Source organism: Pteropus medius, unplaced genomic scaffold (assembly GCF_902729225.1).
Source record: "Pteropus medius unplaced genomic scaffold, Ma_sr-lr_union100, whole genome shotgun sequence".
NCBI lineage: Eukaryota > Metazoa > Chordata > Mammalia > Chiroptera > Pteropodidae > Pteropus > Pteropus medius.
In genome coordinates, this window is record NW_024354875.1 from 15,307,059 (window position 1) to 15,332,672 (window position 25,614).

General features: G+C 37.2%; 1 protein-coding gene and 1 pseudogene across 3 annotated transcripts in view; both read left to right on the plus strand.

The window, feature by feature from the left end:
- Window positions 1–25,614, plus strand: part of LYPD6B (LY6/PLAUR domain containing 6B) — a 71,856-nt gene that overhangs the window by 32,153 nt on the left and 14,089 nt on the right. The gene's annotated exons all lie outside the window — the stretch shown is intronic.
- On the plus strand, window positions 10,720–10,838 carry LOC120597274 (uncharacterized; annotated as a pseudogene).

Consider the following 25,614-nt stretch of genomic DNA (forward strand, 5'->3'; position numbering starts at 1 on the left):
TGATGTTAAGGGCTGTCGTTCCAGAAGAATCGAAGGGGAAGTTTGTGCATCTAGTTACCAGACCAGGGACCAATTTCTCCTGGTGTAATTATGGGTCTTCAATGGGGATTAAAAAGTGCTGCAATTATGCAGATGACTTTCAAAGGCAACACGAGATATTTTACCTCTCAAACCAATCTCAGTAACTCGGAGCAGCTAGCTGACAGTGCCAATAACTATTGTAAAATCTAGAGCTTTGCTATTGGTGAATTGCTCATGAAGCACAGAAAGCTGCATAACTTACTATAAGGAGATTTTATATTTCTGACGGGGTGATTTAGGAAAAAAAAAAAAAGGCTCTATTGCTCAGATCAGCACATATGCCACAGACATAATTTTTTCTCCCAGATTTCTAACTGGGATATATTACTGTCTGCAGTATTGGTGAATGCTGGAAAGGTCATTCTGGTTTGTTATTTTTTAAACGAGGCATTCTGAAGATGGGGGAGTTAATCAGTTCACAGAGAGCTGTTGATAATTCATAACTTACAGCCCCTTTTGGAAAGGTCTCTTGCCACTAATGTCACCGTAAGCAAAGTCACAATCTTCTTAGAATTCTCCATCTTGAAATGGTCACATGCAGTCCTGTTGTACTGTTGGTTTATATATCATCTGTATTCACTCCAGTTTTCCTAAATTTATAACCAGTAGCATACTTAGTTTAGGAGTTCTTATGGTTAGATTGGATAATTCCCAAAACTGGTAAGAAATCTCTCAACCTCAGTTAAAATGGAAGCAGCTGTATCTTCAGTAGAAGTTTTCTACGAAATTCTATCACTTTTGTTTGTTTTTCTTAACAATAAGAAATAGAAAGGAAATATTAGAATTGGAAAGTCTGTCCCTTTGTAACTAGCAGGAAGGTGGGTTCTGGTCTGGGAAGATTTAGTCAGTTTTGCTGTCAAAGAAGAAAAATGCTCTAGCTTCGAGAAAGACACTTTGTTCGATAAACACGGTTAAGGTGATGGTAGGCCCTGTGTGAAAAAGTGAAGGGAATACTTTTTTATGATTGGAATACAAAAAGATAGATTTACTAGGTGCTCTGCTGGGCTTTCTCCCACTAAAATTCCAGATTCAGCGGACACTGCAATAGCAGGTACAATGTTATATGCTGTTATATAAGTGAAACCAGCAGATTTAATGATTCTCTGCTTCTGGATCATAATTCTTTGGTAACAGTAAGAATTCCAAAGCTGTAGCACTTCTTTATCTTCCTCAAGGCACCACACATCCTTTTCTTAAGATGTGTTTTGTTTGTTTGTTTTGTTGTGGTGGTGGGTTGGTGGCTTTTTGTTTTTGGTTTTATTTTGGCCTTTGTGTTAGTCTCTGAAATGAGACTAAAGTGAGAAAAAAAAAGAAGGGTCAAAATATGAGCAAGTTAGAGAAAAGTATTAACTAGGTCCTTTTCTTATTAGAAGCACTGTAAGTTTCATTTGTTGGCAGGTGGCTTAACACTGAAACTTGGCTACCTGGGCATGTACTGCTCCTGCTGCTCTGAGGCCCAGCCAGGCTGCATGTGTGTGGGGCCTGCATCCCTAGCCCATCCCTGCCTCCTGTGCTGATCTGCTTAGGGCACCAGGACCGGCTCTGCCACAGGCGAATAAAGAGCCTACAGGGAATCCTGGCCTGGGAACTTCAAAGGACATTAAATGATTTTTGTTTTTTAGATCTCATTTGCCCAAATTTCACTCCCCCCAACTTTATCGAGGTAAAATTGATTTAAAAGTTGACAAAATTGTATTAATGTGTACAACGTAATGATTTGATATATGTATATATTGTAAAATGATTACCACAATGAAGTTAATTAACATCTCTATCACCTCACATACTTACCTTTTTCTTGTGATGAGAACTCTTAAAAATCTGTTTTTTTTTTTTTAGCAAATTTCAAGTCTATAATACAGTGTTTTTGATTATAGTTACCATGCTGTACATCAGATCCTCAGAACTTATAACCAAAAATTTGTGTGCTTTAACCAGCATCACATCATTCTCCCTACTCCCCAATCCCTGGCAACCACTCTCTGGTTCTATGATTTTGACTTTTTTTAGATTCTATATATAAGTGAGATTGTGCTATGTTTGCCTTCCTCTGTGTGGCTTATTTCACTTATCGTAACATCCTCAAGATCTGTCCGTGTCACAAATGGCAAGATTTCTGTTATTTTTATGACTGAATAATATTCTACATGTATCTATCAAGAAATTATATACCACATTTTAAAAATTCATTCATCCATTCATGGACACTTAGGTCATTTCCATATCTTGGCTATTGTGAATGATGCTACAATGAACATGGGGGTGTAGATAGCTCTTGGAGATAATGATTTCATTTCCTTAAAATTTATACCTAGAAGTAAAGCTACTGGATCATATGGGAATTCTATTATTATTATTATTATTTTTTTGAGGAACCTCTATACTATTGTATTACATAGTGGCTGCACCAATTTACATTCCCACCAACAGTTTTTCTCCATATCCTCGCCACCATACATCTTTTGTGTTTTTGATGACAATCATTCTGAAGGTGTGAAGTGATAGCTCATTGTGTTTTGATTTGAAATTTCCTGATGATTCATGATGTAGAGGACTTTTTCATGTATCCATTGGCCATCTGTATGTCTTCTTTGGTAAAATGTTTACTTAAGTCCTTTGTCCATTTTTTATCATATTTTTATTTATTTATTTTTGCTATTGAGTTGTATGAGTTCCTTATATACTTTGGATATTAACTTATTAGATATTGATTTGCAGATATTTTCTCCCATTCCATAGGTTGCCTTTTCATTTTGTTGATTATTTTTGCTGTGAAAAAGCTTTTCCAGTTCCTAATTTCCAGTTCCCAATTTCCAGTTCCCAGAAGCAGTTGAAAATGCATCTCAAGTGGCCTCAACCCCCTGCCCTCCCCGTGACCTTGAACCAGGCACTGCACCTCTGTCTCTCTTACTTCCTCATTTGTCTGGGATTGGACTAGATCAGTGGCTTTTCAGATGTTTTAAACTATGGAACCCTTTACCCAAGTGAAATTTTATAAAATACCTCAATAAAAGTAATTTTACAAAATTAGACCTATTCTCATTTAAATATGGATGAAGGACCCTGACCCTACTCAAATCTTCTTCATCTGTTCAAACTCCAACAGGCCTGTGGAGCCACTTCCTGCCTCAGCCTGATAACAGGCTGGCTGAGGTAGGAAGTCACCCTAAACCAAGGCCTAAAAATGAACGTAACATTACCTTTGTCAATCCCGAATTCTGGACATAGCATATCTCACAAATTTTAAGTCAACCAACCTAAAATGGCTTAATTCATAATAAATTTTGAGACCAATCTCTTATACGCCCTGTTCCTTGTAACCAGAGTATTTTTAGTTTTGCTGTTGTTCAGTGATGTACAAATGAATGTGGGTGATGAATTCTGTAAAGCATGCCTACCTAAATATCTCAGAATTATTCCAGACCCTCCACCATCCCCTCCTGGATTTCAGAAACCAAGACTCTTTGCCCCCCAACTCCCACCCTTCTAACCCCTCTACTACATGAACACCATACCAATTTTCTTAATCTCTGTATTGATCACGTCAGTCTCCTTCAAAAAATAGTCTCATTGTTTGAAAGACCGAAATTCAACTCTGGACTCCAACTTTCTGAAAGTTCATTGATTATTTAATTTTCCTATCAGATTCCATTTCCCACTACTTTCTAATAGTCATCCCATTTCAGTAAGTTATTCTCTCTCAATGTTCTGCTTCCAAGTCTGTGATCATGCTCTTTGCCCATGTCTCTATTTTCCTTTCCTCATGAAGACCTTATATCCTTTATAGCTCACCCTTCAAGTCCTTCCACACACCTGCTTCTCCCTTCCCAGGTACTTAGCCAGGAGGCAGCATGATGTGGCAGCAAAATTACAGGACAGGGAGACAATTCTAGGACTACTATCTTGGAATTCTGTTTATTTGCAAGGTGCCCTTGGCCAAGCCCCTTTACTTCTTTGGGTCACAGTTTCCTTATTTGTAAAATGGGATTAATAATACAATATCTCCCTTGCCTGTGTGGTTATAAGAATCAAAAGAGGTATTGTATGAGAATGTACTTTATTTAATTTAAGCACTCTTCATTTTTCAGGTTTTGTTCTTAGATAGTAGGATATCATTATGAGTTATTATCATATATTAAAAACTATAGCACTCATTTTAATGATTAATTGTACTCTGCCCGGTGCTCACTGTGGTCATCTCATGCATTATATGTAGTCTCACCAGATCTTTAGGTCAGAGATTCTTCTTATATTTAAAATATAACTTCAGTAGAACTCCACAGTTGTTATCACAGTGCTGACCATAGTAGCTACTTCGGGTGGATTTGTTTAATAGGATTTTGATCTCTGATATTTCCCAAGAACCTACTATTTTTAGTGTGTTGGAAGTAGAGGTCATTTAATTAAGAAGGATACTTGAAATTCTGGCATCCTCCTAAAGCAAGATTGAAATTTTAAATGGACGTGGAAGACTTCGGAAGCAGGGAAAATAAATTGAGTGAGATACTCTCGGAAATTAACCCAAGGTGCAACTCAGATCTAGGACCAGTTGTGATGAGTTTGGCAGTCAGTCCTCTGTCAGCGTAGCCTTTTAAAAACCCTGTAGGTACTTCCATGAACAGGAAGAAAATCCCAGTGGGTGAGGATGCCACCCGGACAATCAGAACTATACTGGAATTCACCAAGGTAGCTGCTTCAGTTCAAAATAGCAAAAGAGCCCTTTGCTGGCTTCAGGAGATTACATATTTTAACAGTCCACATGACTTTGCATTCAACTTTTATCTAGTCAAATATGTTCTCAGAAAATAGGTCCTTGTATTAAGTTATGTCCATTGTAAGAGTGAATGCTCTTAGCGCTTCAGTATGTGAATGGCAAATACTTCATGTATGTGAAAATTATTTTATTTTCAATCACAGGGAAATATATCTTTTTTTTTTTTGATAACTAAAATGCCTTCAGGAAAGAAAGGTATGTTGCGATAAACTCTCATGAGATGGGGCAAGGTCATGCGGGGTACGTCTTACTACACTGGAGATTTAATTTGCAATCGTTAAGCTGGTGATCAGTACAACTGGTCCCCCCCACTCCTTGAAGCTTGATACTTCTAGTGTATCTTATGCTTCTGGAATAACTGAACTTTGTTGGAAAGGTGAAAGTTCTCAACCAAGAATTGGGGACTTGGGAGCTATGGCGTTTGCTGAAAATTCTCAAAGTACCAGCATACCCAGGTCCTAGTTTAGGATATGGAAACGGAGCCTCAACATGAGAGCTAATCAGCGCTGCAAATCTAAATCAAATTATCTGCACCTGCTAATTTATTTTGGAAAGTCTCAGCCAACATGCTTCCTTTTTTTTTTTTTAAGAAACAAACAAACACTTTTTTTTTCTTGAGGCATTTCCTCTACTTGGCCAAACTAAAAGTTTATAGATTTGTTCTTTGAAGATTTGCTTATTTCTGGGAGCTTCCTGCGTGGTTTCAGCATAAATACCGTTTCCCTACAACTGCCAGCCACAGGAATCACTAGCATTTTTAGAAAAGTAAATGTAGCAGAGTTAGTAACATTCCATAGCCCATTGTCCCTATAGCAACTGCCATGTGCTTGCTATTATACTTGGACTGCCTTCATCGCTATATTCAAATCACTTTAGGGCATGGACTATGTGTTAAGTTTTTATTTCTAGTTTTTCATATAATGCATAGTAAGTATTCAAAGATGCTTATTAAATGAATAAAATAGATATGTATATTTTGTTTAAAAAGTTTATTTAATATTTTCTCAGCTAAGAAAAACCCCAAAGATAAAGTTGGATTGATGATGCCAAAACGTGACACTTGTAATCCAAAGCTCAGCATAATTACTTACACAAAAACAAGCCAAATACATGGACTGCATTGTGTGGCCGTGCCATAGCTGCAGGATATCACCAAGTTTTCTTGGACATGTCCTGCAGGGTCTGGTGACCGCTCTCCCACCTCACCTTTACGAGCTACCATTGCCAAAGAATATAGAGTTAACTAAAGCCTAAGCAGAGGTGACAGTTTTAATATACAACCACCTAGTAGGCCACATTAAGGCATTAAATTCCCGAGGTTCTGGAATTTTCCTTGAAGGATTTCGTAATCAAATCAAGCTTGTTAGAATATTGATTATTGCTGCTGCTACTGTGTTTTCCTGGTGGAAACTCTTGATTTCACGTCACTTTGACACTTCTGTATTTCAACTTCTATTTCTCTTGCTTTCTCATACAGACTTGCAACCTTTAACTGTTTAAGTCAATGGTGAGAAATCAGATAAACTTTGCTGTAAAATATGGCCAGTGTGCTAGCACTGGCCATGTCTTTTCAGTGTTCTCATTTAAGCATAGTATGAGATATGTCCATCTCCTATACAAGTATTTTTTCTTATTATTAAATCCATTGTCCCAAAAAGTGCTTGTTAAAAGAAAACATGACCTTACGTTCATACTTCCTTTCTTCATTCCGCAGTATTCAGCAAACATTTGGGCCCCTGCTCTGTGCCAAGCCCATTGCCAGAGATGAAAGACTACTCCTGCCTTCAGGGAGCTTGGGTGAGAGATGGAGACAGATCCCTCCCTTTGCACACATGGTCCTCTTTCCATTGAATAATCTGATGTCCTGGTCTGAATGGTAACATGGGCTCCTGGGGCACTCAGGGATTACAGACAAGGTTTTTTCAGTGGACCGGTTAAAGAAATCTTCGAGGAGAATCATAAGGGTCTGAAGTCTCAGACTTGAACCTGGAAACATAGCAGCAGTGGTTACAATCTGCTGACACACTGTCCTGGGACAGGGAAGGAGTGTTTTGGGACAGGGAAGGAGTGTTTTAGGCCAGCCTGCCCTCCCACCAGCAGTGCCGGAAAATATCCTTGATTAGAGCAATTAGATTTACTCCCTGAGCCAGTTCATAATTTGCTTAATCATAGTCACTTCACTGAACTGTGGTTTTGGTTTTAGGGCTTTTAGAGAAAAAAAATGCAAAGTTTGGTGAAAGGAAAGGCAGCAATTAGAGAGAGAGAGAGGGAATTCAGATGGATACTCTTCACTGACTAGTTTGCTGTTGGCAGAAAAGAAGGCAAATGATATCTATGACCAGGTGTAAATATAAGGAAGCTGATTTGGAAAATGGGTCCTTTGAGTCTTATTTGGGTGAGAATCATTGAGATCACAAAAGGAAGCAGCTGGTAAGTTCCGGAAACCTTTTTGTGTTAGCCCAGAATTTGAATAATGCACTAAATGGAGTGTAGTGCATATATTTAAATATTTATGTACAAATGGTTGGCATTTCTTAGCCTGCTCTGCCATGGTCCCATGACTTGACACAAATGCTTTTAAATGATCATTTTCTAGATGCTAGAAAGGCATCCTACAGAAGAAGATGAGAATCACAGCAAATCAAACAAAGAAAATGAAGAAGAGACTATTATAAAGAAAATATGTCCATTATAGCAAACTATATTTAGGAAGTTTTAAGGCACTATTGTATAAGAATTAAGATGAAGGAGTTTGGAATTGGGCGAATTTAAATTCTATGTATGATTTACTAGCCTTGTAGCCTTGGATAAGTTACTTATCCTCTCTTTAAACTTCAATTCTTTATCTGTAAAATGAGGATAATAATAGTACCCATCTCGTAGGGGTGTTGTGAGAATTAAATGGATTAATGGTGCTAGGTGCCTGACACCAATAAGCCCTCAATAAAATGTTAGCTTAAAAAGGAGGTTATTCTGCACAAGGGCATGTGGAGGAAATCATTAGCAAATCGTTGGAAAGAGAAGGAACTTTTTTTTTTAGGGACCGAGACTATGGCTGTGAGCAAAGAGATGCCTGGCACATAGTAGGTACTCCATAAATATTGATTGGAAACTGAATAAATGTGTTTAGTCCATTTAGAGTATATAAATTGGGTAATTTTTTGAAATAAATTTTAAATGTACATTTTAAATGAGGGAAGTATAGGGGAAGAAATACTGGGTGAAAATTTTGAGTGTGGCAAAGGTGTATTTTTCAAATAATTAGCCAGGAAAATGTTTGTCCTCTTATTTCCCATTAAGCGCACAGAGTTTGATTCCATTTGCTTCTCTAAGATCAAATAATTCGAGGGACATTTTTGTAATGTTCTAGATGATCTCCCCCTGGGTGCAGCGTTCTCGCTTCCTTTGCTCTCCTGTTTGCATAGTGTTAAAAAGACACACCGTAGAAGAGAGACAAGCACACATTTAAACTTCTGATTATAAAACATTGTTTTCTCTTATTTACGTCCAGATCATGACAGTTTAATATTCCCCTTATGATGGAAAATAGAGGCTCAGAGGTTCTAGATCCTGGAATTTCACTGCATCCCTTATTTGTTCTTTTATTTGTAAATAGGCCCTGCCCAGGGTCTCTTCTAAACCATCTTGTCAAAACGTGGGCTGGTCGGTTCCATCCTTGGCTATGTGCAGTGTCTTCCTCTGTTCCCCAGTATTTCAAGTCCTGGCATAGAGGAGGAAAGGGATTGATGTTCTCTGCCTAACCCTAGGCTGAAGTCGTTTCTCAGACATGGAACAAAACACTGCCTTTGGAGGAAGATGTACAAATTTGCTGAGGAAAGGAATGAAGTTCAGGGACCTCCTTTATGTAAATCATTCTACACTAGTGAAGTCAAAGTTATGAAAATAAATTATTTCCATTTGTACCACAGTTAGTCTAAGGAAAATGGTGACAGGATGTATTCTGTAACTTCTCCGGAGGTAGCCCTGGAAGGCTGGCTCCAACGGGAGAGTTTTAAACATATCTCTGAGGTGTTACATGCAGGTAGCTAATATTTCTTGAGCTTGTCCTATCTTTGTGATATTATTCTAAATATTTGAGACATATTAACTCACTCACTTGAAGTCATTATTTTTTTTATCATCTTTTTTTTGCAATGAGGAAACTGAAGCAAAGGGAGGTTAAGTAAGTTGCTCAGTGTTGGCCCTAACTTTTAACTCAGCGATTCTACATGTAAGGAAACTGAAATGCTGAGAAATAGTCCAGGATGGCAAATATTTAGCTCGTTCACTCAGGTAACTAGCAGAATTTCCCCCCTTGCTATATGTGCACAAGTAACCATTGCATCATTTCCTAAGGGTTGTAGCCCCTTCTCACAGATGAAGCCTTCATGCTAAGGGCTAAGGGAGAGGCTTCCCAGGCCACTGCCCCTTGTCAACTTGAAAGCTTGAAATTTGGAATCTCAGAACCTCAAGTGGAGTCACAGGAGATGTTGACTTCTCACATTTCAAAGAGCCTAACAGAAACTGTTTATTTAGGGTTAATAAAACTGTGGCTAATGAGTATATAAAAACTTTTTTTGCATTTGTCAAAATTGTATATATCATGTTAACGTAATAACTAATACTAATAATGTAAGTTATTTCATGTGGATCAGACACTTCATGGCAACTATGCATTTTTAATCATAAAAATAGGTAATTATCTTCTCCATACAGTTTAGATAAATCCTTCTAAACATGGAGTCTGGGTCTCAAGTGGGAGCAAGATAGAAATGGACCTTGTGGATGAAAAACTTAGCATCTGTTAGTCTATGGTGTAAGAGAGATGTGTTGCTTGCTAATGGTCAATGATTATAATATACTTGAATGAATATGACACTTCTACTCTGCAAGAAGGCAGTGTTTCCTGGCTGTTTACCTTCCTTACCTACATTCTGAATCTGCTGTTATTTCAGACGACTGTAACTGTGTGCTTACTAATATCTCAAGGAACTTTACCAATTGAACTTGCAAAACGTAATTAGGATGGTGAATTGTCTCATATTCTCATCCCTACCACCAAATGATACATTGCAAAGAGAAATAAAAATGCTATTTTGTATCACGTGCTCTTTGGATTTTCCAAGCCCTTGATCTATTAGAGGGAACTATTGAGTTTTAACTATATAGTAAGTCAATTAACAATAAACTATAGAACCAATCGAATGCTTTGTTTTAATTTTTGAACGTTATGCATTCATATGTGTCAAAAATCAAAACAATGCAATGAGGTATATTCTGAGAAGCCTCCTTCACCCTCTGTCCCTTTACGCTATATTTTTGTGGCTGCCCCTCCACCTCTAGGTCATCATTTTCATTAGTTTCCTGTATATTGTGTATTTATGTACATATAAGTAAATACTTATAGTATTTTTAATTTCATTACCTCTCTAACACACAGAAAAGACCTATGACATTCATATATATATATATATATATATATATATATATATATATATATATATGAACTTTTTCACAGCAGCATATAGGGAACATCCTCATTTTTAATAGCTATACCATATTCCATTGTGTATATGTATATATGTGGATATATGTTGATACATTTATATACATGCATATGTTTTTTTGAAGGACATTTGAATTTCTTCTAATCATCTGCTCTTATAAACAGTGCTGCAGTGACTATCATGGCAATATATCATTGTGCATGCGTGCAAGCTCTCTGTAGAGAGTCAAGGGTAAATGCATTTAATATTTTAATAATGTTACCGAATTGCTCCTTAGAAGTCACATTCACATTAGCAATATATGAAAATGACTGATTTCACATGACTCCTCAAAAGAGAGTGTTAGAAAACATTTTAGTCTATGGCGATGCCACTCTGAATAAGCCCGATCCCATCTGATCTCGGAAGCTAAGCAGGATTGGGCCTGGTTACTACTTGGATGGGAGACCACCTAGGAAGACCAGGTATTATAGGTGTAAAAATTAAAAAATAAAGGATTGTAAACTGACAAGGTCATTGCAATCTGTGAGGTCAACCAAGGGTTGCCTCGCCTAAAAAAAAAAATAATAATAATAATAGAAATCATTTTAACCTACAGACTAGTCAAAATCTGGAATTTATAAAGTACATTTTTAATTTGCATTTCTCCTATTTGAAAAGATGCTCACTTTTCTCATGATGTTTAAAGGCTATTTTATTTATTTTCCTATGAAATGTCTATTAATGTTTTTTGCTAATTTTTCTGTTGGGTTGCTATTAATTTTCTTGATTTCTAGCAACTCTTTCCATATTAGTGAACAATTATTCATTGTTCTGTGCCATAAATTGAAAATATTTTCTCCAGATTATTTGTTTTTAACTTTGCTTATGGCTTTTTTTGGGGTGTCATACAGAAGTTATTGTCATTTAAAGTTATTGAATTTATCAAACTTTAATTTTATACTTTCTGGGTTTTGAATCATAGTTAGAAAAGACTTTCCCAACTCCAAGGAAAACTCTCATGTTTTCTCTTGGTACTTTTAAAAAAAACATTTTATTATGGAAAATTTTAAGAATACACAAACTAGAGAAAATAGTATGAGAAACCCCACTACCCATCATCCAGCGTCAATAATTAGGAATTTTTGCCAATCTTGTTTTACCTTTTTTCCCACTCATTCTGAGACTATTTGAAGCAAACCCAAGACATCGTAGTATTTTTTAATAAGTACATCAATATGTATCAATAACATGTAAGGATTTTTTAGAACATAGCTTCTATATCATTGTTATACCAATAATTTCTTAAGATGAACACTATTCGGAGTTCATATTTTCTTTTCCGGGACTTTATGGCTTTGTTGTATGAACAATATGAGGTATGTATCTAACCTTATTTTTTTCCTGACCAACTAGTTGTGCCAACTCAACTTCTGAAAGTGTATCCTTACCTTACTGGTCTGAGAAGCCACCTTTACCATATAACAAATTACCATGTGTATTTGAGTCTATTTGAGTGTATTTGGACTTTCTATTCTGTTCCATTTTTCTGTCTACTCATGCTAATATTATACTGTTTTAATTATTGGAGCATTAGGAAATATTTTAATGTCTTTCAGGATTAGTTATTCCCCAAATGGAATAGTAAATCATCTAATTGAACTCACACAATATGGAAATGGTAGAAAATTAGAGTTTACGATCCAGCCACTCCAGGTGAGAGATAGGCCTGGTGAATTAGAAATTGACCAAGAATGGAAGTTAGTTTTAAGTATGAAAGTGAATAAAGTCCCGAAGGGAAGTAATAGTAATAACACACTATAAGAAAGTAAATGATAATAACATAGAACCCTGGAACCTGGGGCAGGTCTCATCTAGGAGGTTAGAGTAGGAACCAGCAAAAGAAAAAGGACATGGTCGTGGTGGGTGAAGCTTGCTTCTCCCTTGGAAATAGCCAATCCTGGTTCTGTTTGGCAAAGTCAGAAGGTTAAAATATTTGCTGTATGCATGCCATAGGGATCCATCAGAGACGTGAGGTGAAGTTTGTGAAGTGTGTTGAGTAGTCTGTGTGTTATTCTGCTCTGGGCAGTCTGCAGGCCTGGACAGGCAGTAACCTTGAACTCCAAGGCTGCCTATGCACCGGCTTATGCCTCTGAAGATGTGAGAGTGAACCTTGCTGTGCATTTCCAAGAAAGATGGATGGAGATGTATTAGTCTCAGCCTCTTTTCCTGGAGACAGTACCAAATCTATCTAACAAGATATCTTTACTAGAAAAAGTCTGGGAGAGACAACTTCTAATACAGGTTATTGTGGGAAAGACATATTAAGGTGCGTAGCAGGGGCAAATCATAATAATTTTTCTTTTCTTTGAGATACACATATTTGCTGGACTCTGTCTACCCCTTCACAGAAGCCCAGAGAATGATAAGGTGGTGAGAGCATGGGGAATGGCCTGGACTCCAGTATAGATGGAGAGGCTGAACCTGGGTCACTGCATTATGACCTCATTCCCTGACAGACGCCCTTAATAACCTTTGGCACAGCCTGTAACCTCCTCATTTCCAATTTCTCCCTTGTAACCTGCAGATGAGCACACCATACTTACCTCACAGGGATGTGGGGAAGATTTATTAATTTCAGATGGGAAAGTTCTTTCAAGATGAGTCATGTGGTATAATGAGTCTGCTAATTTGAGGCTGCACAGCCATAAGCTGGGGTAACCACCTGCTGCCCAAACTCAGACACCAAAGAGTGAATGGAAATTGGTCTGTCTCCAAGCCAGGGGAATGGACTTTATGAACTGAATGAATAGGTGAAGTCAACCTTAATTAAGCATTTATTCAATGATTACTTGCCAAGTGTCTGTGCTGTGCAAAAGGTAACAGGGGGTTAACGAGCAGCAATAGGCCCTGGAGTACAGGTCCTCCTAACTGCCGAAGTAATTATTATCCACAGTGGAAGACAGCCCAGAATTGTGACTCCATGGACCAGAAGTTATCTTTGCCATCAAAGATGTGAGCTGGGCATCAATTACAGTGGACTCCATATTTTGGCATGTTCTGACTAATAAGTAGTCAGTAATTTGTGTTTCCTCAGTCCCCTTGCTTTCCAGAGCCACCCTCACCAAATCCTTAGGCTAGTCTTCTCTCTCTCAGGTGCTTTCAGTGAAGAGAATCTTTTAGTCCATTAACAAAAAGGGAATAGGAAAGAGAAGAATTCCTCTTTTGGCCTCTTTGACTTTTGTCACATGCCCCTATTTTAAAAAGTACATTCAAGGTGTGCTTTATTTTAAGCACAAGGTAAAGGGGACTATTTTAGACATTATTATAGAACACTTTCTCTGCCAATAAGAAATTTTATGGTCTGGAAATTGGTACAGAATATGGATGAGATCTCAATGTACATTTCGAGCTGAACTTTTCTTTTTCAGGTGTCCTTGAGTGATAGTAGCAGGAATTTGGAAGGGAAGGAGGAGGAAAGAAAATTGATTAACAAAGATGGGTCCAAGTAACCTTAGAAGGTGAAGTAAAGGACTTCTCTGGGCAAATGAGGCTACTAAGAACAGTATCCCGATAGGAAGGTTTGGAACTGCAGAAGATGAGAGGTAGCTAGAGAATAACTAGCGGGCAGTTCAGAAGTGTCATGTAAAAATCTAGTGTGGTTTCTTGGAATACAAGATTTTAGGAAGGAGATTATAGGGCAAAGCACCATTGTCTTATGGGATTCCACATTAACGATATTCATATTAATGGTTAATATTCAGTTTTCAGTGACTTTATTACATTAAAACAAACTTATGTCTCTGTGCAGATATTTATAGGTACTATAATGCAGTAAGGAGGTACAGCCTTGACTGCATGAAAGCTTCAGTGGGCTTTAGTGCTGTGTTTGTAACAATATATGTTCTTTTGTTCTCAGCACTTTTATAGAAGTTCAAGAATCTTGCCTACCTCTACTTACTTAGTGATGTTCTTTAATGACAGTAGGAGCAGAAAAAGCTGAATTTTGGTGGGCTTGTGATGTTTGCATTTGATTATAAAATATTCTTTAGCTAAATTTATTTTCTGGTTAATATTCTCATTTTCTTTCTAAAGCCTTCATTCTTACCCTGATTGGTTTGTAGCATAGATCCAATCATTGGTTTCCTATAAACCTGGAAGTGACACTTGCTCTTACTCTTTTCCAGTAAAGAGGTACTGCTTATTCACTACCGCTGTTCCTACAATGGCCTGCTGTAACAACAAGCTGTGACGTTTGAGTCCAGAGTCGCTCTTTTCATGGTAGCTCTTTCTGAGACTGGAGTCGAGGCTCAATCAGTGCCCTGGCAGGAACCAGATAGCATATTCAGACTGACATTATTTGTGAGAATTAGTAAGGGGCTGTTTAAAATGGTGTGGGCTAGGTTTAGGGAACCAGTAAGGTAGAGTACTGGACTCCCGAGTTACAACTGAAAAGAGCCATTTCTGTCCTGTAGGCCTAAAGGACAAGGGTAAAAAAAATGATAACTAGAACCCAGGAGATAGTAGCTATGGAGTCAGCCACCTTTCAGGAACTGAAAGATGTGATGGCAACCTGGCAGGGACTGAGACAGAGAATAAGTACGGCAGTCTCACTCTCTCCCCACCCTCAGATCTGCCACTTCCTGCCAATGGCCAAACCAAACCAGAAGCCAGTGGAAAAGGGAACCGTGTCAGTGGTCTTCATAGCCCGGCTTCCGAGGGCACAGAGCAGGGTGTAGAAGGACGGGAGGTGAAACTCGAGGGGCAAAAGGTGAAAGTACAAGAGAGCACACTTCCCACTTGCTTTGCTAGGATAGTTTGGGAAGATCATGTGGTTGTAGCATATTTAAAACTCAACGTAATATGTGTTGAGAACATGTGAATGCATTAGGCCATCATCAGGCAGACTGGTGAAAACTGAGTTCTCACAATCTCCATACAGTTAACCTAAAACCTAAATGAACAGTCAAAATAGAAGTGGAAATTCTGTTGGTAGAGAAGCCGAAAAAACTTTTTTTCCCCTAAATTTTTTATTGGTAATGCCTGCAAGTGTGTGAGACCTTTAGAGACTTTCAGCTCATCTCCAAGCAAGGGCTAGAACTTGCTGAACCCAAACCAATGCTAAGCAAGGAAGGACAGCCTTAGGTCCCCAAACAACTCCCAAGTTTTTTTCAGGGTAGAGACCAGCCCATGGGCTGGAGTAGACACCGAAAGATTTAGTGTATGAGAAATATTGGAGCTGGGCCTTCAAAGAAGAGTAGAAAATACAAGATAATGACACATGTGAGAGCACAGAGCCTGTTGTTTTTAAGGCAAACTTTATAAGAATTACCGCATAATATTTATGATTATAGACACAGAATGTAGATTTATCAGAAAGTAAGTAAATGAGAATGCTTTGCTGAGGACTAAATTTTGTTCCTACATATATTCTAAAATAGTTTACCTAAAATTGATCTTCAGAGGAGTTTTATATCTTTCTTTCATGTATACTCAGATAATCATAGACTTTGAGAGCTGAAAATATGTATATTGAATCAGTGCAGCCACTATGGAAAACAGTTTGGAGGTTCCTCAAAAAATTGAAAATCGAACTACCTTATGACCAGCAATTGTACTTTTGGGTATTTATCCAAAGAAAACCAAACACTAATTCAAAAAGATATATGCAACCCTATGTTCACTGCAGCGCTGTTTACAATAGACAAGATATGGAAGTAACCTAAGTGCCCATCAAGAGACGGTTAGATAAAGAAGATACACACACACACACACGCATACACATTCACATTCATACATACATACATACATACATACATACAGTGGAATATTACTCAGCCATAAAAAAAATGAAATCTTACCATTTGCAATAACATAGATGGACCTAGAGTGTATTATGCTAAGTGAGATAAGTCAGACAAAGACAAATACCCTATGATTTCACTTATATGTGGAATCTAAGGAACAAAATAAGTGAACAAACAAAACAAAAACAGACTCATAGATATAGAGAACAAACTGGTGATTGCCAGATGGGAGGAGGATTGGGGGACTGGCTGAAAAAGGTTAAAGGATTTAGAAGTGCAAATTGGTAGTTACAAAATAGTCATGGGGATGTGAAGTACAGCGTAAGGAATATAGTCAATAATATTGTAATAACTATGTATAGTTCCAGATGGGTACTAGGTTAATTGCGGAGGGCGGGGGAGAATCACTTTGGAAATTATATAAATGTCTAACTACTATGCTGTACACCTGAAACTAATATAAAGTAATATTGACTGTCAACTCTAATTGAAAAATAAAAATTTAAAAAATAAAAAGTATGTATATTGAATTTCAATCTTAAATCTAGTCAGATTTGCATGATCTTAATGATGTTTGTAGATATGTAATCCATAGATGAACCATAAATTTCTATATTTAACTTTCTAATTGATTTGATAATTTGACAATAAAAACAGCAGTGGGTAGGGACTTAGTATTCATTTTCCCTTTATTTCCACAACAACTCTTTGCAGAATAGATATTTAATATCTCTATTTTGCTGATAGGGAAACTGAGCCTCAGAGTAATAGAAGGATCGAGTTGAGGTAGTAGATCCAACAAGTGACAGTCAGAATTCACACCCAGGCCTGGGTGCCTCCTAAGACATTCTTCCCCTATTACACCAGGCAGCATTTACACTTGACTTTAACTTTGTGGAATTATGAACCATTGCTTAAGTGTCATTTCTTATGTTGCAATTAACAACTTAGTGCACATAATTTTGCAGTTTCCTCAGGGAATATGAAATGATGCACATATATATCTTTATGTATATTTCCTTCTGCTCCAAGTGGTAATAGTGACAATTTATAGAGCAAATGACACACTGTAACTTTGTTATATGTGCCGAATGCAGAAATTTTTTTTATTAGGATTGCTTTTATAAGTTTGTCAGCTTCCAGAGAGTTCTTTGAGTAGTCTGTTCTGGATTTTGTGACAATGCGAAAGTCAGTATGATATTCTTTTGCCATAGCGTGCAGTTTGTTGTTGGCTTTAAAGTGCCCTTCTCTTTCAGAATGATACCCACAAATTTGTTTTTTACTTGTGTAATGTATTTTTTGATTCAGAATCAAGGATAAAGTTGAGCTAGTAAAGACTCTACAAACAATAGTCAGTGACACAAAATCCTAGGATGGGAGGAAGATGACAGAACAAATGCATAAGAACAATTCTGCCATCTAAACCTCTCCCAATAGAAAGATAACCATGTGGGTGCTAAAAGCAGCTGATATGATTAGTAATACAGTCTCTTAAACAGAGTGCTAGTGACATAACTAGGCACATAGCATTTAAGTAATTCATTCATTAAAATATAAGTGTGTGTATGTGCAGATATACACATATATGTCTGTGGGTATGCATATACATACACATATACACACATATATCCAAATGAACTTATTGCATAAGACTTCTGCTTTAGTACAAACATTCTCTCATATTGGAACACATACAGAGAGATTCACATGAGAAACACATTGTGTATACACTTTGTTTTTATGGTCATTTTTCTATGTCAGCTGAGACCAGATGAAGTCAAAAGTGCTAGCCATCACCTACACATTTTGTAACTCTGGAAGCTATATTTTCTCAGCTGAGTTCTGTGTGCAGTGTGCTAGAGAATGCATCCTGGGGGTGATACATGCACTCCTCCGCTCAACAAATGTCGAATAACAGGTCCTTAGCCAGCTGTCAGGCTCAGCCTAGATTTCTATTATGAGAGCTTTGATTGGTTATTAAAAGAAATGAGTTCGATAAAGCAGGCAAGGATATGGAACATAAAAACGATGTCTTCCATGGCCAGCCTCTGTTGCTACTTGGTTTATATCCATGCGGTTCGGCCCCTGGAATCGCTCACTAACAGCACCATGCACCTGTGTGCCGGCAGCTCTCCTGCAGAACGTCTGTCCAGTTATTGTTTTTTTCTCTCAAATTTAAAAACACCCATCTCCCATGGAAAAGAAAATAATATCTCATTTGCCTACCTGACAGCAGGAATATCTCCTTTTAATTACCTTTTAAAATTATGCTCTTGGCATTTTTTAAAGAAATGACCAAATGAAAGGTGCGTCTGGAGCTCTTCAAAACAAATTTCAGGCATTAATCTAAATGCCGTTTGGTGCTCTCTGTATGATAAGGCATTGGGCCCAAGTGTCAGGAAGTTTCCTTTTAGTAAATAATAATATGTGTCCTACGTGTGTCTCCCTTGGCTGCTAGGAAGCACAGAGCAAAAGGGTAGCACATAGCATAGGAACACCATTCACAGAAGGGATTAGAAATTTTATTCTTCTCTCGTTTAATGCGGTTTATACTCCATGTTTTGAGAGCCTTAATGCATATGTGACTTGGCATAAGCCTCCTAAAACTCATTTATGGATACGAACTAGGTAGAAATTATTCCACCTGTCTGAAGGATACTCTCAAATTTAATTAATCAACATTTTTATCAGGTTCCTACCATTTATCCAAATAGTTCAATAAAACTTGACAAGCCAATCTTGCTTCTTTTTAAAAGGAGTACAATTCCCAATTCTTAAACATCTAAGCTTTTAAATTTTGTTCACATGGAGTTCTTACTATATTACTCCTTTGGTATCATGAAAACCTTCTCAAAAAAGATGTAAAGTCATATATTTGACAAAAATGCAGCTGAAAAGCTATTACTTTCAAAGTGTCTTTTAGCTTTTTCTTAAAAATTGAATCACATTTAAAAAGATGTCCTTAAAATTGATTAGACTATTTTTCCACTCAAATTACACACTTATGGACCCTATATTAATTTATGATTAGATTTAAAATCAATTTGCATAATGAAATTATTTCAATATTAGCACTGTTTTAGACATTATCTTTTATCAGACTGCACATAGTAGAAAAAACTTCTGTCTTTAGCACTACAAAATGAACAGCTTTATGTTTAGAAATGAAATACTCATTTCTGTGAGGTTTTGATCCTGTGCTTTTTAAAAGTTTGTATTTAAAACAGTATAGCAGGAATCTGAAATATGAGAATACTGTATTAAATGTATGACTTTTTATGGCATAACTGGAATTCTTCATTACTATCCTTCCATAAAAATCATAGAATATTAAAAGTGAAAGGAACTTTGGCAGTCATCCATTCCAACTTTCCACTTGGTTTCAATAGAATTTCTGAATCCTTTTAAGAAATGAGTGCGTAGAACTCAACACTGTTTACGAGATTTGGTCCAACTAGTAAGGAATGGAGTTGGACAATTATATTACTTGATCTAATATCTATTCTCCTGCTAATGATGTCCGAAGAAGCAGGAGAGAGGGAAGGATAAGGGGAGGAGGCACCTAATATCTCTTGAACACCATCAAAGTAAAAAGTGCTTTAAATATTTAATTGCACTCAATCCACACAACAGCTTAGAAAACTTAATTATATGGATCTAAGCCTCGTTTTGTTATTGGCAAATGGGGACAATACTTCTTAACTCTATGATCACCTAATTAGTAAATGTAGAACCAGAATTTTATTCTAAATCTTCCCGAATCTAAAGACTTTTGTTCTTCTTCTCTTCAAAGATGATTATATTAACTCTTGGCCATCACATGCCACCAGTGGCTCACATTGACTTGGCTCCAGTAATGTATGAGAGCACAAGGGACTGTGTTTCTCTTATACACTATTGTATACAAAGTGCTTACCATGGTGCCTGCTATAAATGCATGACTTACAATTATGCTCCTTGCAAGATCTGGACAATCTCTAATGAGAGGTTGTATTGTGATTCTGTTTTCCCTACTGAATTTTGTATTCAAAAGTAAAATACATGATACTCTGGAAATTTTGTATTTTCAGATGGAAATGATAGATTGAGCATAAACTAAACTTCTGTCTTGTATTTTGCTTCGGGCACATATAAATGCTAGATTAAATATCTTAAAGAAATTTATACTTAAACTTATAGAGGAAAAATAATTTTTCATGTACCAGAAATAGAGAGAGAACCTGTGAGACCCTTCTCCAGAAGCTGAAGCTTTAGGAGATGAGCTCTCATTTCCCAGGCAAGATTAGCAACTGAGATCTCAGTACCCCTGCAAGTAAAGGAGCTAGAACAGTCTTCCTGAACTTAATAGGAACAGAATATGCCCATTGGCCAACCTCTCCAAACAGCCAGAAGCAAGTAGTACCATCCTTGTTGTGGAATGTAAAATTCTCTGGCAGATCTCTCCTTTAGAGAAGAGTATTTTCATCTATTAAAATTTTCTGAGTAAAATCTCAATACTTAGTTTGAATTTCCTCTTTGCCTTCTATTCTTTTTACAAGGGAAGCCAGACCTATTAAAGTTTGTCATTAAAGTGTCTTACCGTGAGATAAGTGATGCTCGCAGGAAGGTGTGAATGCGAGTGTTGATAGGCATATTAGACTTAGCAGAGCTGCTTCCTTTAAATTACCTATTTCATTTGTTTTATTGGCAGTTGAAGTTGGCCTTGTGCTTGCTCATTCATTTTTAGCAATGTGCAAGAATTGCCAGTATTTACCACCTACGTTTGGTCTCTTCTTTCTCACATCTCCTTTTGAGTCCATTTCTTTATCATCTTTGGACACCCTGCTGGCTTCTTACTGTGCATAGCCTTTGTCTTACTTGCTAAGAAAGGCATTCCTTATAAGTCATAGCTAATGATGTTGTTCGTATTCCAAAAAATTATTTATTGAGTATCTACCATGCACTGTGTGTGGGCCTAGGGGATATAAAAATAATGTAGGTCATTTTCCTGCCCCTAAAGAATCAATGACGTCAAGGATGTGCCACTTCCCGAGGCCCCCATCAATATTTTCCATGGAAATGTAAAGTGCCACATATGGGTGAGATGATTATCATGGCTCAAACCTGGGAAATAGCCTTGCTTCTGGACCAAGTGCCACACAGGTCCTTTACTCAGGGCAGTCAGTAGTGGGCCAAAGTCTCAGGTGGGGTTTGCTAAATTTACAATTCGGCTACTACTATTCCCTGGAGTGCTTAAGAGTTGCCCATTCTTGTTGTATCCCTGCAAAGGTGCCTTGCAGAAATCCCTTTCCCTTTGTGTCAAAGAAGCACAGTGCATTCTGGAACAAGAATGAATATACTTTCTAAAGCAAGGACTCAAAATAAAGGGAAGGCCAGCACTGTAGACCAGGCCTACTTTCTGGGAAAGGTGGATGACGGTAATGAGCTCTTTCTGGGGAGGAATGTTTTGAGATACCTTTGAGTATGAGGACCTGATACCTAATGTATATGTGGAACTTTCTTAGTCTTAAAATATGAAAACATCTAAGTTACAGGAAGTTGAATCATGGCGTCTGTATTATGAAACAGCAAGCAACTGTTCTTAAGTATTATGTGGGTCTCAGATTCCTTTGAGATACTCAACCCAGGGGGAAAATAGGTATGGCCACAAAATTTTGCAAACAGCCTTAAGAAGCTCACAGGCTGCCCCTCCCCCACACGAAGAACTCTGCTCTATGTTGATCCAGGAGAAAGTACCAGAACGCTTTAGTCTAACTTGTATTAAAGATTTTTTTCCTTCTAGAGCAAAATAAAAGCTCTATTGTAACTTTGCTCTGCAGCAAAGACTGCAGTGAGAGCCTACTCAGCAGTCTCAGCAGATAATTTTCAGTTCAGAGTCTTCGTGAAATGATTCTAAATGTAAAGCAACTTTCGGATACTAGAGTTAGTCATTTGCTTTTTCATGACCCTAATGTCTTTTGGTTGTGAAAATAAAACAGTCATGTTAACACAAGCCTACACACTGAAAAATAGATAGAGATAGATATAGGTGCTTGGGGAAAGCAGGATATGGTAACAGACTATAAAACATGCTCTGGAAAATATGAGACATTTTTATTTAATGCTTTTTTCGTTTGACTGCTAAAACCTTTGCAGTTTTGGAGAATTTTCATAGAATAAGGTTATGCTGTTTTAGTTAAAAATGGAAATGAAAATACACTTATTCTCTACGGGAGCAATAGTCTTTTGATTTACCATTAACTAGTTTTCAAGTCTAGTAGGCTAGAATGAGCTAAGTAGAAATGTTTTGAGGGCCTGCTATGTTCCAGTGTACTAGGACCTTTGCACATATTGTCCCTGAATTTCACTTTGCTCAGTTGTACAGTGGTAATGATACTCTATTTCTTCCAGTGCTGGTTTGAGGAATAGAGGAACCAAAAACAAATTTAATCCTTGGGTTTGTTCGTTATTTAGTTTGTTTTCAAGTTGTCTATCCTCCATTCACTTATGCATTCAGAGAAACCTTTGTAGTGTATTTGAATTCTATATTCCTCTATATTCAGTATTTTTTGTCTGTCTTTATTCCAGGAGCTAGAAATAAGGCTAGAAGTTTGGGACTAATTAGTCTACAGAGACAAAGCATTCTTGGTATTTTTCAGAACTAGATAATCTAAAATTAAACAATTTCTTGAATTGGCCAGATCTGAAATCCGTGCCATGGCTCATAGGTGCCTGTGTGACCTGACCCCACCACTCTCTGACTTTGTTTGTTCCCCACCTCTGCATGCTCCAGTCACTCTGGCTGCTTTCCGAATCCCCTCCCCTCCCCCACCCCACCCCTCCCAAAAAGGCACACTTCTTTCCATCTTAGGACCTTGGTTTCTTTACCCTTGATTCTTTGTTTGGACAGTTTCTTTTCATCATTTAATTCACCTGTTCAAATGTCACCTATGCAAAGATGTACTGGACCCACCAAGTATGTAAAATAGCTCATTCTCTTCACTAACATATCTCCTTATTGTGTTTTATTCATAGAATTTATGACTGCGAAATTATTTTCTTCCATATTTATTTCTGTCTTTTCCCTCTAAAATACATACTGTGTAAGAGCAAAGACCTTGCTGGCGATCCAGTGATGAAAATGTCAGTTATACATGAGGTGTCAATAACATCATGTTGAATGAATGAATGAATGAATGAATGAATGGGCTTTTGTCTCACATTGAGATTATATGAGGAGAACCATGGGTTCTGACTTGTGATTACAAACAGTTTGGATATTTGTTCATTACTAGTTCCTTACTAGTAAATGCTTACTTAGTAAGGAACAGCAAATGCTTAGCACACAGCTAATTAGATAGTTCATATGCTTTACATATATTAACTAATTTAATTCCTACAACCCTATGAGGTAGGTATTATTAATATTATTATTTCCACTTTATAGATTCAGAAATGGTGGTACAGGGAGGTTAAGGAACTTGCCTGAGGTTACACAGATAGTAGGCTTGGAAGCAGATATCTGAGCCAGTGCTCTTTACTGCCTAATAGAATGTTCTCTATAAATACAGCTTTAACCATGTGCCCAGCACCCGGCTGAGTGCTTTGTGCACATGGTGTCATTCAGGCCTTCCTTCTGCACTGAGGTAGATACTGTCCTTATGCCTGTTCTACGGATGGGAAAGTTGAGGTTTTGAAAGCTTAAACAATTTGTCCAAAGTCCCAGAGTTGCTTTGTGATGCAAAAGGGACTTGAATGTAGACAGTATGAAATCTATGCTCTTAGGCATCATCTCCATGTTATAAGAATGCTTTGGATTGTCTTGGAACACAGCCATTTTAAGGTTTGTGAAGGAGGAATTAGTCCCCCTCCCTCGACTCATAGTGTTCACTGGTATGAAGAAAAGGTACCCATTACTTAGCCACAGGTTCTAAATGAATTTGGGACAATCTAACTCAGAGAAATGAATATGAGAAGTAGAATTTCTATCAGTATAACCACTTGCCTGTAAGGTATAATACAGTTGGCTAAATGTCTATTTCTTCAGAAAGAGCATAAGAACAGGATTTAGAAATCTGATAACTATGAAAGGTCAGTTTTGGTTTCTAAAATGAACCAAGGCAGAATTATATATATATTTATATATACTAAGTCTGAGTCTATACTGAGTTGAAATGCAGTGTGTAAAGTTTAGCATTTTGTAAAACTTACCAGGTTTTTTAAAAAAATTTATTTATTTGCTTTTTAATGGTGACATTGATTAACAAAATCCAATAAGTTTCAGCTGTACACTTTAACAGTAAGGCATATATATATTTACACTGTATGTTCGCCTCCTATAGTTAGATTTCTTTCTGTCACCACATATTTGTCCTCATTTACCCCATCTACCTCCTCCCTCTCCTCTACCTTCTGATAACTACTAGTCTATAGTCCATGTCCATGAGTCTCTGTTTGTTTGTCCAGCTTATTTGTTGCTTTTAGGTTTATATCCCACATATAAGTGATATCATGTGATTTCCAACTTTTTCTGTCTGGCTTATTTCGCTTAGCATGATTATCTCCAGGTCCATCCATGTTGTTGCAAATGACAGTATTTCATCTTTTCTTATGGCTGACTAACATTCCACTGTATATATGTACCACAGCTTCTTTAGCCAGTCATCTATCGTAGGACACTTCAGTTGCTTCCATGTCCTGGCCACTGTGAATAATGTTGCTATGAACGTTGGTGTGCAAATATCTTTTTGGATATGGGTTTTCAAGTGTTCAGGGTAAATACCCAGTAGAGAGATTGCTGGATCATATGGTAGATCAATTCCTAGTTTTTTGAGGAACCTCCATTTTGTTTTCCATAGTGGCTGTACTAATGTGCAGTCCCACCAGCAGTGCATGAGGGTTACTTTTGCTCTGCATCTTCTCCAATATTTGTTATTACTTGTCCTGTTGATTATAGCTATTCTAACAGGTGTCAGATGGTATCTCATTGTGGTTTTAATTTGCATTTCCCTAATAACTAGCGATGTTGAGCATCTTTTCATATGTTTGTTGACCATTTGTATGTCCTCTAGGGAGAAGTGTCTGTTCAGGTCCTCTGCCCATTTTTCGAGTGGATCTTTTGGTTTTTTTGTTGTTATTGAGTCGTATGAGTTCTTTGTATATTTTGGATATTAGGCCCTTATCGGAGGCTTTGCTCGCAAATATATTTTCCCATTTGAATGGTTGTCTCTTTACCTTGTTGATGGTTTCTTTTGCTGAGCAGAAGCATTTTATTTTGATATAGTCCCATTCAATTATTTTAGCTTTTATTTCCCTTGCCTTTGAGGTCAAATTCATAAAATCCTCTTTAAGTCCAATGTCCCTGAGTTAGTTCCTGTTTTCTTCTATGCATTTTATTATTTCAGGTCTTATATTCAGGTCCTTAATCCATTTTGAGTTAATTTTGGTGTGTGGTGATAGACAACCATCTAGGTTCATTCTTTTGCAG